Source organism: Ursus americanus, chromosome 5, assembly GCF_024610735.1.
Source record: "Ursus americanus isolate L20-20 chromosome 5, mUrsAme1.1.p, whole genome shotgun sequence".
In the NCBI taxonomy this organism is placed as follows: Eukaryota; Metazoa; Chordata; class Mammalia; order Carnivora; family Ursidae; genus Ursus; species Ursus americanus.
In genome coordinates this window covers 20059808-20078234 of record NC_142131.1, presented here as the reverse complement: position 1 = coordinate 20078234, position 18427 = coordinate 20059808, and positions in this window count along the sequence as shown.

The window sequence follows — 18427 nt, the reverse complement described above, 5'->3', positions numbered from 1 at the left end:
GTGAGGTGACGGGTCTGGGCCATTAGCAGTCCTGCCTGATTTGGGTTGTAGTTTTCCACTGATGTTAACCACAAGGCATGATAACAGAAAGAGATGCCCTAAGAAATCTCTTATACTCCAGACATTGCTCTTCCTTATCTTGACTGTGGAGTAGCGGTTTAGTATCAGTCACCCTAGCCAGTATATTACTGCCCCTTTTTGCCTGTCGATTCAGTCATGAGAAGCCCAAGGTGGCTTAGGGGCTGTCTTAACTTCCAGTTCAGTGCAATCACTGTTGTGTCTCCTGGTGGAAGGAGTCCTTATTTAGAACTAAGAACTAGGCCAGCAGAGTATAAATTTTTGGGGACAGGAAGAAAAAATTTTTCTAATGAGTCACTAGGGGTAATAGTGAATGATGTCATTTGCATTTTTACCCTTTGATTCCTGGATCTGTGAATCCTAGCTGTGGGAGAAACAGCACCAGCTGTGGGAGATGCAGATACAGAACATAGACAGCCTCCAGAAGAACCTTGTTCCAGACTTGCAAGGTACAATGTAACTGAGTCTTCAGAGGCCATTCCACTGTTCTCTAAAGCCAGCTGCTTTAAGATGGTGGAGAACGTGATAAAACCAGTGAACTTGACACACTTGATTTGCTGTGTGAAGTTTGTTCCTTGATCAGAAGCAATGCTGTGTGGCATACCATGACCATAGATAAGACATTGTACAAGTCCATTAGTGGCAGTTTTGGCAGAAGTGTTGTGTGCAGAGAAGGCAAATTTGTATCCACAGTAAGTGTCCGTCCATTCTAGTAAGAACACAATGCTACTTCTTCCATAGTGGAATCAGTCCAGCGTAATCAACCTGCCCCCACATAGCTGGCTGCCCACCCAAGTGATTGTACGTAATTGGGGACTCAGTGTTGGTCTCTGCCACAACTCTGATGTACACTTTTAAACACTTGCACTGTTTTTGAAAAGCTGATGTGGTATACTGCCTTAAGTTTCATCCTAAAAACAAAGCCTCCAAGTCCAGAATGTTCCTAGAGTCACTTTCCACTTTCTAATTTTAAGTTAGATGCTGAGGACCTTATGAGCTCTTTTGGGCCATTAGGTTGCTTAGTACTCTTCATCAGTGACTTGTTAGATATTGTCTAAAAAGTTATATATATAATTACAGTGGCAAGGAAGGTATTCTAGTTCAAAGAGCAGAGGTTCTATGGCTCATTTCATTAATAAATTAATAAATTAATGAATGCGACTACTTGACACTGTTGACAAGAAAGAATTCAGATATTTATCTTAAGCTAAAATTCTATGGGGAAATTTCAACACTGGGGCATGTGAAACTTATATATTCAAATTTATGTAAATATCCACATACTATGCAAACTAGGATGGAACAGTTCTAACGGCAATACCATTGAATTTTGCCAGTGTTCTTGGCCAGATGATTTTTCATGTGTAGTTTTGAAGAATTGTGTTCATATAAGGGTTTGTTTAAGCAATAGGTTTTTATAAGATATGCAACATTGGTAACTTTGTACATTTAAAGTTTGAATGGGGCACCTGGGTGGCTCAATTGGTTAAGCGACTGCCTTCAGCTCAGGTCATGATCCTGGAGTCCCAGGATCAAGTCCTGTGTTGGGCTCCCTGCTCAGTGGGGAGTCTGCTGCTCCCTCTGACCCTCCCCCTTTTCATGCTCTCACTGTCTCAAATAAATAATAAGATCTTAAAAAAAAAAAAGTATGGATAGACCTGGTGATTTCTTGATTACTAGTGGCTTTTAATTAAATGGCATGAATTGACAGGAAAGATAAAAAAAATAATACTAATTTAAAAAAACTACTTAAAAATACTTAAAAAAAATCGAGAACAAAACCTGCCAACTTTTTCTGTTCTTTCAGATACTAGGTAAACTATAAATTGTCTACATGATAATGGAAGGTAGATGAAATTCCCTGTTGCTTTTTATTTTTATTTTTTTTTAAGGAAAAAGAGCAAACAAGGGGCATGAGAATTTTTCTAAAGGCATAGATGTACACTGCATACCTCCTGTCACTACCACCATTTTCCTTCTGAAGCTGACTAGTCTGGACAATGTTTTCAAGCAAAGAATTCTTTTCACTAGTGCCTTTCCCACACCATGTTCTGTTTCAGTTTTGAAACTTATTTGAGTCAGAGCTGGAAACGACTGTAATTAATTTGCATATCTTATAAAAGAGAACACAGGAAAATTAAAAATGGCCCCACACAAGAGAATATTTAAATCATCTCTTCCTGGTGACTCTTAGGGAATTTTGGGGCATGATAAGGGGCAGTTCTTACTCAGTATCCCTCAGCAGGATATATGTGAGTGTCCCATCTTTCACCCAGCTGGTCTTCATCATGTGTTTTAGAGTTAGTGTCTTCCTAAAGTGACATCTTTGAAGAAACTCTTAGAGACTACTGAAGAACTGACAGTTTCAACAAATGTCAAAGTCAGATTTCAAGGAACTCTCTAAGCTGTCCTAAAGCAAGTTGTGAATTTTACTGACACACACATGCAGAAAATCAGATCTTTATATCAGTAATACTTGCTGATCTAAATTGTTTCTGATGACAAGCAGAACTGGTTTTCTTGTTTTTGTTTTTATTGTGTTTTTTTTAATTTATTCCCGATTTCTTTGATTTCTAAAAGCTATTGAAACTTCCTTCACAAAAATGTTAACTAATCACTAGGTAAAAAATAAGTAAAATTACTGTGACATTTGTGATCCAAAGCTTCAGAAAGGTTTTCAATGTTCATTTAAGGTATTGACATTGCTTGTCCTTTTAGATATCTTATCATTTAGATATTTGCTTATACAAAAGTATTTAAAATAGGAAAAAAACCTATTTAAGATAGTGTGATTTTGCAAATGTTGTATTGCAGTTGACCAACTAGGTTATGTAATAATCTGTGAGATACTCATGTAAATTAGATAATTTAGCTTCTGAGAAAATAGTTTGATGCTGACAATAGAAAACCATTTGTACAGTGATGCTGTTTGCCAGGCTCTGTTTCTGGTACCGACCCATTTAATCATCCCCAGAGTTTTATTATTCCCAATTTACAGATGAAGAAAGTGAAGGTTATGTAACTTTTCTAGGGTCACTGTTGGAACTCAGATTCTAACTGAGGTGATCTGATACGGAGTCATTGCTTTTATCTAGTAGATTCTGCTACCAGATTTAATAGATGTGATCCCTGCAGGCCACCTTATTGACGATGGTCTGTTTATACTGATTTTTGAGAGTAGAAAAAGAGGAAATCTGACAAGCACGAAAAATTGGTCAAAGCTTTGAAGTGCTCTGCCTTATAAAGAAAATGTTGAAAAGTCTTAGAAAAGGTTGCATTTCTCCTCTCAAAGCAGGCATATTTTGGTGAATTATTCGAGTCACAAATATTCAACTCTGAACCAGATGCACCACCTCCACTGAGTCAGGATGTTACTAAGAACATCAAGCAAACACATTGTCACTCTCAGCCCAGATAAATGTGTGTTCAAAACTCTTACTGACTTCTCCTATCAAAAAGGGTTGTGGAAGGAAGTTGGAGAAATGTATCTTATTTGTCATTTCTGGCTAAGCAACACTTTAACCCATTTTGTTCTGCATCTTGGGCAAAACTTAAATTGTATGTCATGTCTTAAAAGTATTCACAATGTTGTTTTTCTGGCCAAATGAGCATATCTCTGAGCAGTACAATGACTACTACAGTCATAGACCATGAAAGTTGGCAAGGGAGCTCTAAATAGTAACTAGATTCTACTGCCTTGTAGAAGTTGTAGCAGGAAGTAAATGAAAGCATTTGTGGCTATTCTCTGCCATAACTTCTACTTTCCTGCAGATATACTGAGTATTCTGCTTTGAATGCCTGGCTGAAATTACTGCGAACTTTGAGAAAATTGAAGGAATTTATACCTATTAGAGAGTTCTCTAATTAAGAATGTCTAATCAGAGGTAGGCCTTTAACTAACGTAGCTGACCCTTTGTAGGTCTGAACCAGTTCTGGTACATGGATTTTTAGAGAAATAGATTAACTCAAGGGTCAAACTTCCCTTGGTCATATATCTCAAAATTCTAGGAAATGAAAAGTTCAAGTCCATTTCAAACTTAAATTATTTATACATTAAGTAATTAAATATGCAATCTATAATGTGGAGTAGAAAGGTATTCATTTACATTGCTCTTTTATAAAATTCAATTTCTGAATAGAAGTATACTTTCTTTTCCTGTGCCTGGGAAGAAGCATTACCGTAAATGAATATGATGAATCACAGGTTTCTTACATGGAATGTGTTCACTGATTAAGACTTTGTCTGCTCTTATTTTACATTTTGATACAAATTTATTTATTCTGGTCTATATAATTTAAAAGTATTGTCTCAAAGGACTCCTAAGTCTTCATTCCCAAGAATTCAAGGTCTTATTCTGTTCCTTCCATGTAACTCTAAGCACCTTGTTAAAAATATATACGAAATATTAAAAGATAGGCTGTCTTGGAACAATTTCATATCAGACCAGATTGCAAACAAATGAGTCCTTGTATCAATGTAGTTTGGTAATTTCTGGATATGAATGGCATTAAAAGGAAAGTATTTATTGAGAAGTCAGACCTATTGAATTCTCAAGGCTGAGCATGCAACTCGCGTTAGTGTTAATGGCTCTTACGTGTTCACGCTGTTGGAGAAACAGACTTGTGTTCATTTGTTGCTTTCAGTGTGGAATACCTTACACCAATAAATTTAAAATTTTTTTTATCATGCCTACTTTGATATAATTCTTTAAATGGACACTCTTATTATCTAATGCATATACTTGTTTTCTGACAAAAGTGAGCAGTTCATGTGTTAAAAACTCTGTGTTGACAAATTTAACACTAAAACAAGAATCACCAAAATAGAAGAAATTTTGCTTTTGATTGCAATGATTTTTGTGTGCTTTCCAAAAATAAAAGCAATAGGGATGAACAGTAATGTTTAATGTTTGGAGACTGCCAAAGCATTTGTATATTTGCATGGTTTATAGTCTAGAAAAATGCATGTGTACAGAAGTTGATTCTGTTATTAAATGATAGTTTGTCCCTATCTTTACTTGGATTTGAAAATCTCTAAGTAATATATCTTTAGACAGCTTTAGCTCCTACTAATGCTCAAAAAGAAGGAAGAGCTTGAAAAATATATATGCTGTACGTAAGCCCAGAGGATAGTTGAGAATAGTCATGTTATATTTGTTAGAGATAAAGTAGATGAGAGGTATTAGAGCCTTTCCAATGTGACTACTTTTCGCTAGTTTATTATTTTTCTTGAGCTTTCATTTGTGAGAAGAATCTGGCTTTTTAAATTTATACATACTGTCTTTTTCCAGAAGGGTCTAAATTTGTTTTTATGGTCAGTTCCTGTGTTATCAGTATTTTCTCAATAAAAATCTTAGATTTCTATGTATAGAAAAATAATACCTAATATAATATTATGAGACAGTAATATGAAAGCAGTTAATTTTTCTTGAGCATCATAAGAGATGCATACTACTGTACCAATGGCTCATGAAGAGTTTTATTTTTTAATTTCTTATGCCTATATTTTAAATACAAGTTTTGAAGTAATATTTAGTTATTATATGGGCAGAAGACATAAATAGATACTTTTCCAAAGAACACATCAGATGGCTAACAGACACATGAAAAGATGCTCAACATCGCTCATCATCAGGGAAATACAAATCAAAACCACAATGAGATACCAACTCGCATCTATCAGAATGACTAAAATTAACAACTCAGGAAACAAGATGTTGGCAAAGGTGCGAAGAAAGGGGAACCATTTTGTGCTATTGGTAGGAATGCAAACTGGTGCAGCCACTCTGGAAAAAAGTACGGAGGTTCCTCAGAGAGTTAAAAATAGAACTACCCTATGACCCAGCAATTGCACTACTAGGTATTTGTCTAAAGGATCCAAAAATGCTGATTCAAATGCTAATTGACATGTGCCCCCAATGTTTATAGCAGCACTATCAATAATAGCCAAATTATGGAAAGAGCCCAAATGTCCATCAACTGATGAATGGATAAAGAAGAGGTGGGGTGTGTGTGTGTGTGTGTGTGTGTGTGTGTGTGTGTGTGTGTGATGGAATATTACTTGGCAATCAAAAAGAATGAAATCTTGCCATTTGCAACAACATGGATGGAACCAGAGGGTATTATGCCAAACGAAGTTAAAGAAAGACAAATATCATATGATTTCACTCATATGTACAACTGAAGAAACAAAACAGATGAACGTAGGGGAAGAGAAGAAAAAATGAGATAAAAACAGAGAGAGGTAAACCATAAGAGACTCTTAACTATAGAGAACAAACTGAGGTTTACTGGAGGGGAGGTAGGTTGGGGATGGGCTAAAAGGGTGATGGGCATTAAGGAGAACACTTGATGGGATGAGCACTGGGTGTTACATGTAAGTGATGAATCAATAAATTCTACTCCTGAAAACAATACTACACTATATGTTAACTAACTTGAATTAAAAAAAATCCCCACCCTCTTCGCCTCTCTCACCCCAACGGTCTGTCCACCTTTCCTAGAACATGGTCCTTGGAATTATAGTTCTACCACCACCACACTCTAACTCCCACCATTGCTGAGTTGACTAGTACCCTCAAGGTCCTGATATATTCCCCCAGTTTCCTTTATTTTGCCCTGAGATTCTATTCTCTATAAAGATACAAAGTGCACATTAATCAAGTATTTTGCCATCCCACATTGAAATTTAAAAGGTCCAACAAAACAAAGAAGAAATAGAACCTTTTCTCCCCATTAGTATTGATCTATAGGCTGTGGAATGGTCATTTGTAGATAAGCACCTATTCACAAAGAACATCCATTATAGAATCACCCAAGGGTAAAGGAAAATGTCAAGATGCTTTTAAAAGGAGCTATTTGGCAAGCTTTTAATTACAATAAGCCAATTAAATAAAACAATAACCATTAGAATACTCTCTTGTAGTAATCAAGTCTTGGGATGATTTTGTTTTGATGACTTGTACAGTTGAGAGGCAGCTGAAGTGGCTTTGACTTTGACAGTTTTACTTATTTCAAGTATCACAAGTCCTATCAGTTAATCAATAGCCTAACGGTTTTAGATTTTTTGAATTGCTCTCTTCATGTTCTAGTTAGCTTGTCTATAAAGAGACCATTTTCACTCATAGTGCCTAATACATACAAAGATAATTAATACCATGCAATTCATTCCATTTGAGGTATTAAGTCCATTTTACATTTTTTAAGAGTAGCACCACATTGAATTCTGTTGTCTTAAAGAAGACCATCACCCTCTTCTGCCAGATAATTTTGTTTTCAACTCAGGAAGACCTTTGTTCAATGATCAATAGAAATATTAGTCACCATGATCTCTTGCTTTACCTCATTTACCTACATAAGAGATTTGTCAGACACTCTATAATCCAGTGTATTCTAGAGTCATCTGCAAATTTATTTCCTTTTATATAAGATAATATCCACTCAATGTGGTTAGAGTCACAGGTTGGAGTCTTTCATTTCTCTTCTCCATCACTTTAAAATAGGCATACTGTGGTCTTTACTATATATTTCAGTTTCACTCACACTAAGCCACTTTTCAAGTTTTAGAAAATGTCCTCTTTTTGAGGATAGGGTTAAAGTGCCTATAAATGCAAATACTTGAAGAGCTGATTGGAGAACAGAAGACTTTAGCTTGAGTCTCCATTTTCTCAGAAGCTTGAAGCACTTTGTACCTCACAAATTATGAAACATAGTCATTCAAGCGGCCACGACTGGCTAGCTTCCAGCGTCTATGGACTGTCCTGCCCTCCCCACCCCTGCCCCCAGTGCTGACTGTGGTAAAGGCAACCACAAGATGCTACCCACCCCCAGGCCCCACACCCTTCTACCATGCTACAGTTAAAACTATGATCAGCAAACTAAAATTACCATTGGGCTACTCTTTCTTTTTATTTTTTCTTTTGAGTCATATAAAACTGGGCAAGTCTGTGAATGCAAAAGAAAGAAATTTTCCCTTGTTTTTTCCTGATTGTTGTACAGCTATAACTCTTTGTAATTCTTCTTCCTTTACTATGGTGAGATCAAACCTGAGATTGATTTGCTGATAGGCTCTCTCTCTTCTAAATGTTGTACTAAGTTTTGAAATTATACATAACAATCATAAGTATAGTAAAGTTCTTTGGTTTTCTCAGATCCAGGGTTATTTCTTAATAGCTCCTGTTTCCTACACCAATAAAGACTTAGGATTTCTTCTCAGATCCTAAAAGTCTTCTGCAAAAGTTGTAATTGTCATGTCAGTGTGCTTTTTCCTTCACATATTATGGAGTGAGCTTAGTTGAACTCTGAATTAAGTTAAATGCCATGATTTAATTGTTTTATAAAATAAAACTTGCAAATGAATTTGTAATTGGAGATAATCCAAAAAAATGAAATAACTTAAGTTAAAAATCAATAGAAAATATTTCAGTAAACCTTTCTGTGATCTATTCATTAAGCAACGTAAATATTTCAGAAGGATTTATAAATTAGATATGTAACTGAAACAAACAACTTCATAGCAAAATTCTGTTTCGCAGAAGTTGAATAATGGTATTATAATATTTTGCTATGAAGAACAGTTTTATTAGGAGAGGTAGCTTATTTCTTTATTTATGTAAACAAATAAGTACATATACAATAAAAATACTGAGTAATTGGCCAAGATGAAAATATCTTATAAGAGCTGCATCCCTATAACAATAACACACAGCTATGCCCAGATGTGGCCTAATGCAAATTAATTCTTTTCCTTTCATTGTACATCAAATTTTGTTTTTTCAATAGTTTGTGTCATACATAGGAGAATTTTCTAGGAAAGAAAAAAAAGTTGCTGAATAACTTAACTACAATTCCTTATTCTTCAAACCCACTCTATAAATAATCAATAAAAATGAATAATATATTTTGGTCCAAACAGTTCAGAAAAGTTTGGGTTTAAAAACATTTGCCTCTTGGGGCACCTGGGTGGATCAGTTGGTTAAGTGTACGACTCTTGATTTCAGCTCAAGTCATGATCTCAGGGTCCTGGGATTGAGCCCCATGTTGGCTCTGCACTCAGTGCAGAGTCTGCTTGGGATTCTTTCTCACCCTCTCCCTCGGTCCCTCCCCTCGTTCGAGCTCTCTCTCTCTAAAATAAATAAATAAAATTGTTTCAAAAAATTGCCTCTTTTAGGGGTGCCTGGGTGGCTCAGTCAGTTAAACATCTGCCTTCGACTCAGGTCATGATCTCAGGGTCCTGGGATCAAGTCCTGCATCAAGCTTCCTGCTCAGCAGGGAGTCTGCTTCCCCCTCTCCCACAGTCTACTGCTCTGCCTACTTGAGCTCTCTCTCTCTGTGTCAAATAAATAAATAAAATCTTTAAAAAATAAATAAATTAAAATAAAAATTTCCTCTTTTGTATGAATTACAAAAGTGTCATTTCATATGCCATGATATTAAAGACAAAGATTGTACTCTCTTCCTTTTGCCCAGAATGAATTAGAGGTGACTATGTATGGGCACCTGGGTGGCTCAGTCAGTTAAGCAGCTGCCTTCAGGCAGGTCATGATCCTAGTGTCCTGGGATGGAGTCCCACATTGACCTCCCTGCCCAGTGGGGAGTCTGCTTCTCCCACTCCCTCTGCCTCTCCCCACCCCCCTCCCCACTCCAGGCTTGTGCTCTCTCTCTCACTCACTCACTCACTCTCTTAAATAAATAAATCTTAAAAAAAAAAAAAGAAGTAGCTATGTACGTACTGATCAATTTAAAATTGTTAGTTCAGTGTCTTTTCAGAGCCAAATGTCACATTGAAAGTTTTATCAAAAGGCAAAAAAAAGACAAGCCATGAATCCTGAAAAACTAACAGACGTTCTTATGTGACTACGTCATATTGCTCAGGTACAAAGAATTCGGGAAAATTAAAGTATTTTGTGATTCTTCCTTTATAGCTTTCTTTGGAGAATCCATGTGAAAGGAAATATATAGATTTTTAAAATACACTTGATTAACTCATTTGCGAGAACAAATTATTCTTTTATGATCAAGTCAAAAAAGTGATAAGGAAGAGTTGAAATAGTGAAATCTTAATGATTCGCTGTAGAGCTCATACATGTGCTTTGAGATCGTCTCTCCTAAGGTTCTCACATGTTCTCCTAGAATCTCCAAACAACTGCAACACAGCAATGGGGGCTGTAACAGTTGAGCCCCAAAGGCCGAGTCTGTCACTCAAGGCTAACCTGATAGGAAACCAAACTCAAAAGATCTTGCTGTCTTAAAATATGTTTTAAATTTTACAATAATCTCCATCCCCTAGGTTCCTTTTTCTTACTAGTCATCAAGAAGACTACCTCTTTCCATCACTACAGTTGCTGATCAGATTTTACGTCTTAATTTTGAGAAGAGTGCCTGCTCGTATTCTTACCTAGATTACTTGTTTTTTTGGTTTTGAGTTTGCTAAGTTCTTTATAGATTTTGGATACTAAAGGGTGAGAATTTCTAAGAGTAGTTTTCTTATGTACACAAACATAAAAGTTCCATAAAATTTTTATTGAACATTTACTATATCCAAGAGACTTATAGCAGTATAATACAAAGATGATTTAGACAAACGTTGTGACTTTAAAGAACTCTTCTTCTTGAGAGGGAATAAACTTACATGCAATTCAATAAATATAGTAGGCATATGAACAAAGAAATAATTGATCAAATAAAGCAGTTTGAGGGGGGTAGGTATGTTTCAGACAATGAATAAAGTAGAAGAGTGCATGGTACATCTCCAGAAGGGTAAGGGAAGAGGTGAGGGGAAGAGTGGTAGGAGAGGAGTCTGGCTAGATGTGAGTCGGAAAAGAAGTAAAAAGGCTGGATTGCTAAGGGTGATATTCTTCACTTCTGAGGAGATTCAGTGGGCTCTGTAGGCAACAGAAAACCATTAGAGAATTTTATTTATTTATAAGAGTTTATTTATTTGTCAGAGAGAGAGTGCGTGAGTGAGCGCACAAGCAGGGGGAGCGGGAGTGGCAGGTAGAGGGAGAGGGAGAAGCAGGTTTCCTGCTGAGCAAGGAGCCCCATGAAAGACTTGATCCCAGGACCCTGGGATCATGACCTGATCCCAAGGCAGACGCTTAACCAACTGAGCCACCCACGCGTCCCCATCAGAGAATTTTCACTTTTGAGTGACATGGTGAGAATTTTGTTTCAGGAGAATCACTCCTATAGCAGTGTAGAAGGTGGGTGGAGCCTGATAACAGGGAATTCTGTTAGGAAGTTAGGAGAGATGATGAGGGTATTTGCCAGAGCAGAGGGAGAGGGTTGGAAAGAAATGAAAAGTTAAGAGTGAAATTATGGCGATAGGCACAAAGATAGTTAACCATCGCTTATAGGTTAAGGTTGAGAGCAGAGCTAAAAGAATATAAGAAGATAAAAATCTTGCTAAGATTTTTAGCAAGGGAATTGGATGGGTAATGGTGACTAACTTCTTGTGTGTATAAACAGCAAACTCTCATCAGAAATGTATACTCCCTTCTGTTTTCTTCAGCCAGGATTATATCTCAAAGATACTCTGATGCAGCATGTTTTCTTGGGGAAATTCTGATGCACATTTGAAAGACAGTTGTCAAAAAAAAAAAATGCAGGTGAGTTATTACGACCACACTGTAGTTTATCAGCTTTCTCTAATCTCCAAATCATCTGTCTCTTTCTTGCTTTCTCAGTCTCTCATTTTCTCTCATTCTCTGAGTAGTGTAACTGCCTATACCTACCAATAACAACCTACTTATAACTACCAATACCTACTGGCACTCTCCCTTTTGTGTCAGGGGAAATTGCATTTTCCTTGTTAAGGATTTAGATGGCCAGTGTATCCTTAAGATGCTCTGGGGAGAATAGGGCTGTATAAACCGTATATTATTCCATTACAAATTATGAGTCAACAGGATAGAATGTATTCTACAATTTATGGCTTCCTGTGAATATTAGAACAAATCTCTCAGGTCAGGGTTTGATGGTGGAGTGTGGGAATTTTCCATGCCTTTTAGCATTGAAGTCAATGACTTTTAGTCCAAGTTATCAGTTCAAAATGAATGGGGGCCATTTGCTATTCATTTTGTGAAGTGTGGACAGTGGTTTGATAACTGAACAAAGCTTTGGATAAATTGAGGAAAATCCTTTTCTAGGTAACACCTTGTATAGTATAGAGAGTAAAGAGAATAATGTTATAGATAAAGGAGACGTGTGCATGTGAAGTCTATTGATGGAAAATTCTTTTGTATACATTCTGGATCTAAATCTCTAATCATGATCAGTTCAGAGAAGGGAAGATAGAATCATAATCATGTAGGCCTGGAAAGCGGGAAGGAAAAGAAAGAAAAGAAGACCAGAATGCATGCTATAGGCAGCATAGCAATTAATTTACTGATCATAGATTTTTACAGGAAAGCAAGATGCTCCAACCAAAATTATAAAGTCAACTTTGTAGAAAGGAATTAGAACACGCACACACACTTCCCCACTACAGTGACCGTAAAGTCATTAAGTACTAAAAGTGAAAATAAAAAAGAAAGCTGGAAAAGCCAGAATAAGACTATTGTTTGCAAAGAAAATATTTTACTTTAAGCACTAAAAGAAAATATGTCCAAAGAAGTGTTATTCTAGGAAACACAGAATGAATGTATTTAGAGATCTTCATTAGGGGAACTCTAGGACTCTAAGTGTGTACCTAGGATTTTTATTTATAGATATGAAGTGAAATATGAATAGGCTTTTCTCAAATATCTGAAATTCTGGATTTCAGCCTGTATCTTGAAGCATAATAGGCTCCACTCAGACATGCTCCAGAAGACTGTCAACATAGAGTGTGAGTTTTTACACTCTCATAGTCAAGGGAAAGACAGGACTTGACCCCTGACTTGGGGAAAAGGAAAAGAGTGCTTGCTTCCCTAATGTGGCAATAAAGGATTTGGCCAAGTTCAGCCTGTTGGCAGAACTATGTTACCCTGTAGAAGATTAAGCGCATTTAATGGGGCCATGACTTGGAGCAACCTTTTGGGGCAGGAATGCTGAACATTTTAAGTCATTATATATATATATATATTTTTTTAAGATTTTATTTATTTATTCGACAGGATAGAGACAGCCAGCTAGAGAGGGAACACAAGCAGGGGGAGTGGGAGAGGAAGAAGCAGGCTCCCAGCGGAGGAGCCCGATGTGGGGCTCGATCCCATAACGCCGGGATCACGCCCTGAGCTGAAGGCAGACGCTTAACCGCTATGCCACCCAGGCGCCCCTTAAGTCATAATATATTAATAGAATACCAATAGGATGCCCTAAGATCTACTATATACCTTGATGAAAGAGGACCTTAAAAATGGTTTCATCAAACTGAGGGCTACAGAGGGGAGGGGGGTGGGGGAATGGGATAGACCGGTGATGGGTAGTAAGGAGGGCACATATTGCATGGTGCACTGGGTGTTATACACAACTAATGAATCATCGAGCCTTACATCGAAAACCGGGGATGTACTGTATGGTGACTAACATAATATAATAAAAAATCATTATTAATAAAAAAAAAAAATAAAGCGAGAGTGAAGTAAAAAAAAAAAAAAAATGGTTTCATATCCGGTTTAGAAGCTGTAAAAAATGACCAAACCTTATTCATATGTTTGTTTTAACTTTGTAGTATTGCTAAAAAATCAGATAATTTTTAAATTTTATTAATAACAAGAAACCCAACCATTTCAAGCTTAAGTAAAATACAAAAATTTATATTTTGTGTTAGTACATTAGATAATCCTTTGTAGCATATTCATTTACTATTGCTGTATAATATGAAAATCTTCTTTTATATACGTACTGTATAGCAAAAGAAAGAATTGGAATTGCATATTTTGTGAAATTTTGGTAATTTTAGATTAACTCTTCCAGGAATCACTAATTATTTGTCCAAAGAAAGAAAAAATTGAGATTTATGATCTTCATTTTGAAATATTCTGATTTTTCACTTGCTTACTTGGTGTTTTTAGACACAGTTTGAAAACTGTATTACTTATTTTTTTTAATATTTTCTCTTTCGGTTATATGGATCATTCATTTAATACTCTCCCATTCATTTATATGGGATCATGAAGTAGAAATTTTTAATATATGGCAAATATGTAATAAAACCATACAATATTTTTCAATTGTAAAATGCTAATGTAGATCAATGATCATCAAATCAGCAACACACATCAACCTGAGGGTTAAGTGGTAGATACTGTATCAATATGGTGATCCTTCTTTTTAACTTCTGGATGTTCTGGTATGCATTTCTTAAAACCAGAGAATTGGTATGACAGTTATAGTTCTTTATACTTTTATTCAGTATTCTCATATTAAATTCATGTATAAAATTAAATACAGAGGCATCAGTACTATTAGCCGTTTGTGTGTGTGAGCCCTGAGGAACAGAGTTTGGGAAATGTTGCTTGTAGTGGTTGTAGAGAGCAATATAAAATTGTCCATTATCCAGTCAGCTGAAGAAGGATCCAAGGATGCTATAAAATAAGAGTCAGATAGATCTTTTGGGAATAGACATGAGAAGTTGCTGTTGTTTCCTGAAGGCCCACTCATTGGTGCTGGCTTTGTCAAGGGTTGCTTTTGAAAGCCGTCCTAGAGACAAGCAGCAGCAATGAAAGAGGTGTAGTTATTGGGGATTTGCACTGAGTCCAGCCTTTGGGGCCATAAGGTAGACCACAGGGAGGGTCTCTGCTCCTCTTTCTTGTACCATAATGACACCCTTAGAAGAGGTCCACTTAACATTTGGTTGATATGGTGACAACAGGAGAAGGGGCAGTGGAGATGATGCTGGTGATGATTTTTTTGCTCTTCACTGAGGTAAAAGAATACAAATTTCACATAAAGTATTCCAGTGTGGGCAAAAGTCCAGATAACTCTGGGGAAGAATCTAATTTCTTTGTAGCAACAGTGAGTCTGCCCTTAGATTCCTGCTAGGGTGGTACAGTCTAGAAAAAAGAAGTTAATATTTACATAACCAATAATAAGTTTAATAGCAGAATATAGGTTGACCGGATGGATTTTCCAAGATTAGAATATGTAAGTAGAATTAGTAATTTGAGTTCAAGCTAGTAACAACCATTGGTTTAGAGGCAAAATTAGCCTTTAAGTTTAGTCATTCTGTTCCTGGCTCTTTAAGCCTGGGAAGCCCACCTAGGCAAAAGTCCTGCTGGTTCGTAAGAATAGATACTAATATAAATTACATTCTAGGTACCTCTACTTTCCCCAACTCATTCTCTGGCCTCCAATTCCAGTACTCAGTTTCTCCTCAAACTGACCTAAGTGCCTTACTTCTGGTCTCTGACATCATTATTTAAAAAACATTTTGAACTCCTTTTCTGGCCTTTTTAAAATTATTTTTTAACCTTACCTTTCCCATATGGCTCTTGGCTATCTCCCCTCTCCTGATTTGGTGTGGAGCGTAGATTCTCAGAAGCTGACCCTGGTCCCTAGCCACCTAGTAAGCATCCAGATGGTTTGTTTTCAGCCGTAGTAGGGAAGGTGTTGGAAAATCATGCAATATTTTATTCAGCATGGTCTAAAGGGATCCCCCTCAGTGGTGGAAACTAAACACATGAAAACTTGATCATTTGTGAAAATCATTGTAAAAGGGGTAAATGATGTATGTGATTAAGTTGAAAACCTGGGAGATTACCTTAGAGACTCTGCTCATTATATTACATAATTGCTATATATTGAAACAAGCTATATGTAGATTGTGTTTAATTGTTGACTAATAGTATTGCACTGTATTCTTTTTGTTTTTTATTTTTATTTATTTTTGTTTTTTTTTAAAGATTTTGTTTATTTATTTGAGAGAGAGCAAGTGAGAGAGCAGCAGAGGGAGAGGGACAAGGAGGCCCCTTGCTGAGCAGGGAACCTGATGTCGGGCTTGAGCCCAGTACCCTGAGATCATGACTTGAGCTGAAGGCAGCTGTTTAACCATCTGAGCCACACAGGTGCCCCTGGATTTTTTTTTTTTTTAAAGATTTACTTATTTTAGAGAGAGAGAGAGAGAGAGAGAATGCATGCATGCGAGTGGGGGGAGGGGCAGAGGAAGAGAGAATGCTGGAGCTGACTCCCGATGAGGGTGGAGCCCAACACGGGCCTTAATCCCAGGATTCTGAGAACCTGACTTGAGCTGAAATTGAGAGCCAGCCTGTTTAACCGACTGAGCCATCCAGGTGCCCCTGAACTATATTGTTTTAATTCTAGGAGCCTGATCCATCTTTTGGGTGTTTTGCTTAAGAAAAAAACTATTAGAAGGGAATGAAATGAATAGCTTCAGCTAAGTGGCTTAGGAAGACAGTGTCCACTGGTAGGGACAGGAGAAAGTCTACTTATTGTGGCTGTTTACACTCAAAAGTTAGATGACTGATAACAGGGCACTGTGTGGGGACTTTTGCAGTTCAGGTTCATGTTATCAAACTCTCTAAATTACACCAATATACAGCTGATAAGGAGCCTTAATGGACCTTTCGTATCTATATGGTAACTAGGATATACACCATGTATGGTTATGCGATTGTTACCTATAAGACTTCATTCTGATAACTTAACTTCCTGTCAAGTGATGTATTGCAGAAACCGCTTCCAGCATCTCATCTCTTTTACTCCAAGATTTTCTTTGCGAAATGTCATTTTAAAAAGATTCACGAATTTTAAACCTTCTGGGTGATTTTAATGGAGTTTATATATCATTATATTGTTATTTACTTATATATGTACACATATATGTGTCTATAATAATATTGTAGAATACATATGTATATGATTAGATTTATCCAGCGTTGGGGTTTTTCAGAGAAGTTATGATAGAGACTGTAGGGGCTCACATATGAACCAATCATTACCTTTAGAACAAATAACTAGTATATCTCGATTGTGGTTATAGTGTTATTTTTCAAATGTATCCATAAGCTGTTGTGGCTATAAACATACATTCTATTAAACTGTTACTGGATTAATTATAGTTTTCTTACTACTGAACTTTCTTTTAATCAGTAGATAATGTAATATAAAAGTCTCTTACCTTGTGGGCAGAGATGCCTAAAAATTTTTGCCGTTAAAGTGAAGTTCCAGTAGTTGAAACGTTTGGGAACAACTGCTGAACTGTTTAAAAATCTAAAAGCAACCAGTTCTTAATGTTGGAGAAATTTATGAGCTATTTACATATACTAGATTGAGAAATCTGCTATTTTTTAAAATTATGAAATGTGTATAAAGCATTTGTTTTCATAATGGTGTATATTATATGTCCCATGACCTCTGAAGTGAAGCTGAAATAATTCATTTCTCCAAAAAGAAAAATCTTACAAAGTAAATATACAAATTAGGGGGAAAATGTAATTAAAATTTCAGCCTCTATTAGTTACTTTAGAAATATATGTTGGCTAAGAGCTGGTGTGTTATAAGGAGCTGCTGGTCTGCACATGCAAAGGAAAAATTATTATATTAAAAATTACAGTTTCTGAAACATTTGTTTCTCATCTGGCATCAAATAAAGTTTAATTGCAAGTTGCTTTATGTCATTTTCTCTTGGGGATGTGTTTTCAGAAAGATACACAGGAGGTTCATATGTATACACATCTCATTATTTCTCAGTAGGATTCATGTTTGTGCCACCTACTCATGATTGGAAGTGCATACTCTAATATCTCTGATTTAGGCTTGTACTGGGCTTTTATAACAATATAATTCTTATTTTGCTACATGGTTTTGTAGGCTGTTTCAAAATGAGATTCCAAATTTCCAAAAAAACAAACCACCCAACCCAAAGCCCTCAATGACTCTCAACAGTTTCTTTGACATATTTAAGTAAAATATTCTGTTCCCTTCAACAAAAAGGCACAACATTTTGGGTTTGGGTTCGAGTTACATTTGGCCAGCAGCTGTTTATAAAATCGAGCAGCAGACAGTGCAATAAAAACAGATTATATGTGGATTCTATTTCTTTCTTGGACAGCCTACCTTGTAAATATTTGCTTTTACCATCAGCATATGAGAGGAAAGCATTAGCCTCTGTCCACAATTTAGAAATGGCTTAAGAAATTGTAAAATAATCATGCAGGGACCCCCACAAAGTGCCCCTTTTGTTTTCTTTGGTTATTGTCATAAAAATATTTAAAAATTCACTATATTTGGCATTTAAAAGAATCTTGTTTAGATCCTTTGTTAATGTGCTGAGCAGAAGGCAAAATGAGCTCTGCCTCAGGCCCATGAGGCTGTAGGTTTCTGTTGAATTTATTTAATCGAGACTGTAACTTGAATAAGAGAAAGGAGTATCTGAAAATATGTATGATGCCATGATTCCCTATAAAAG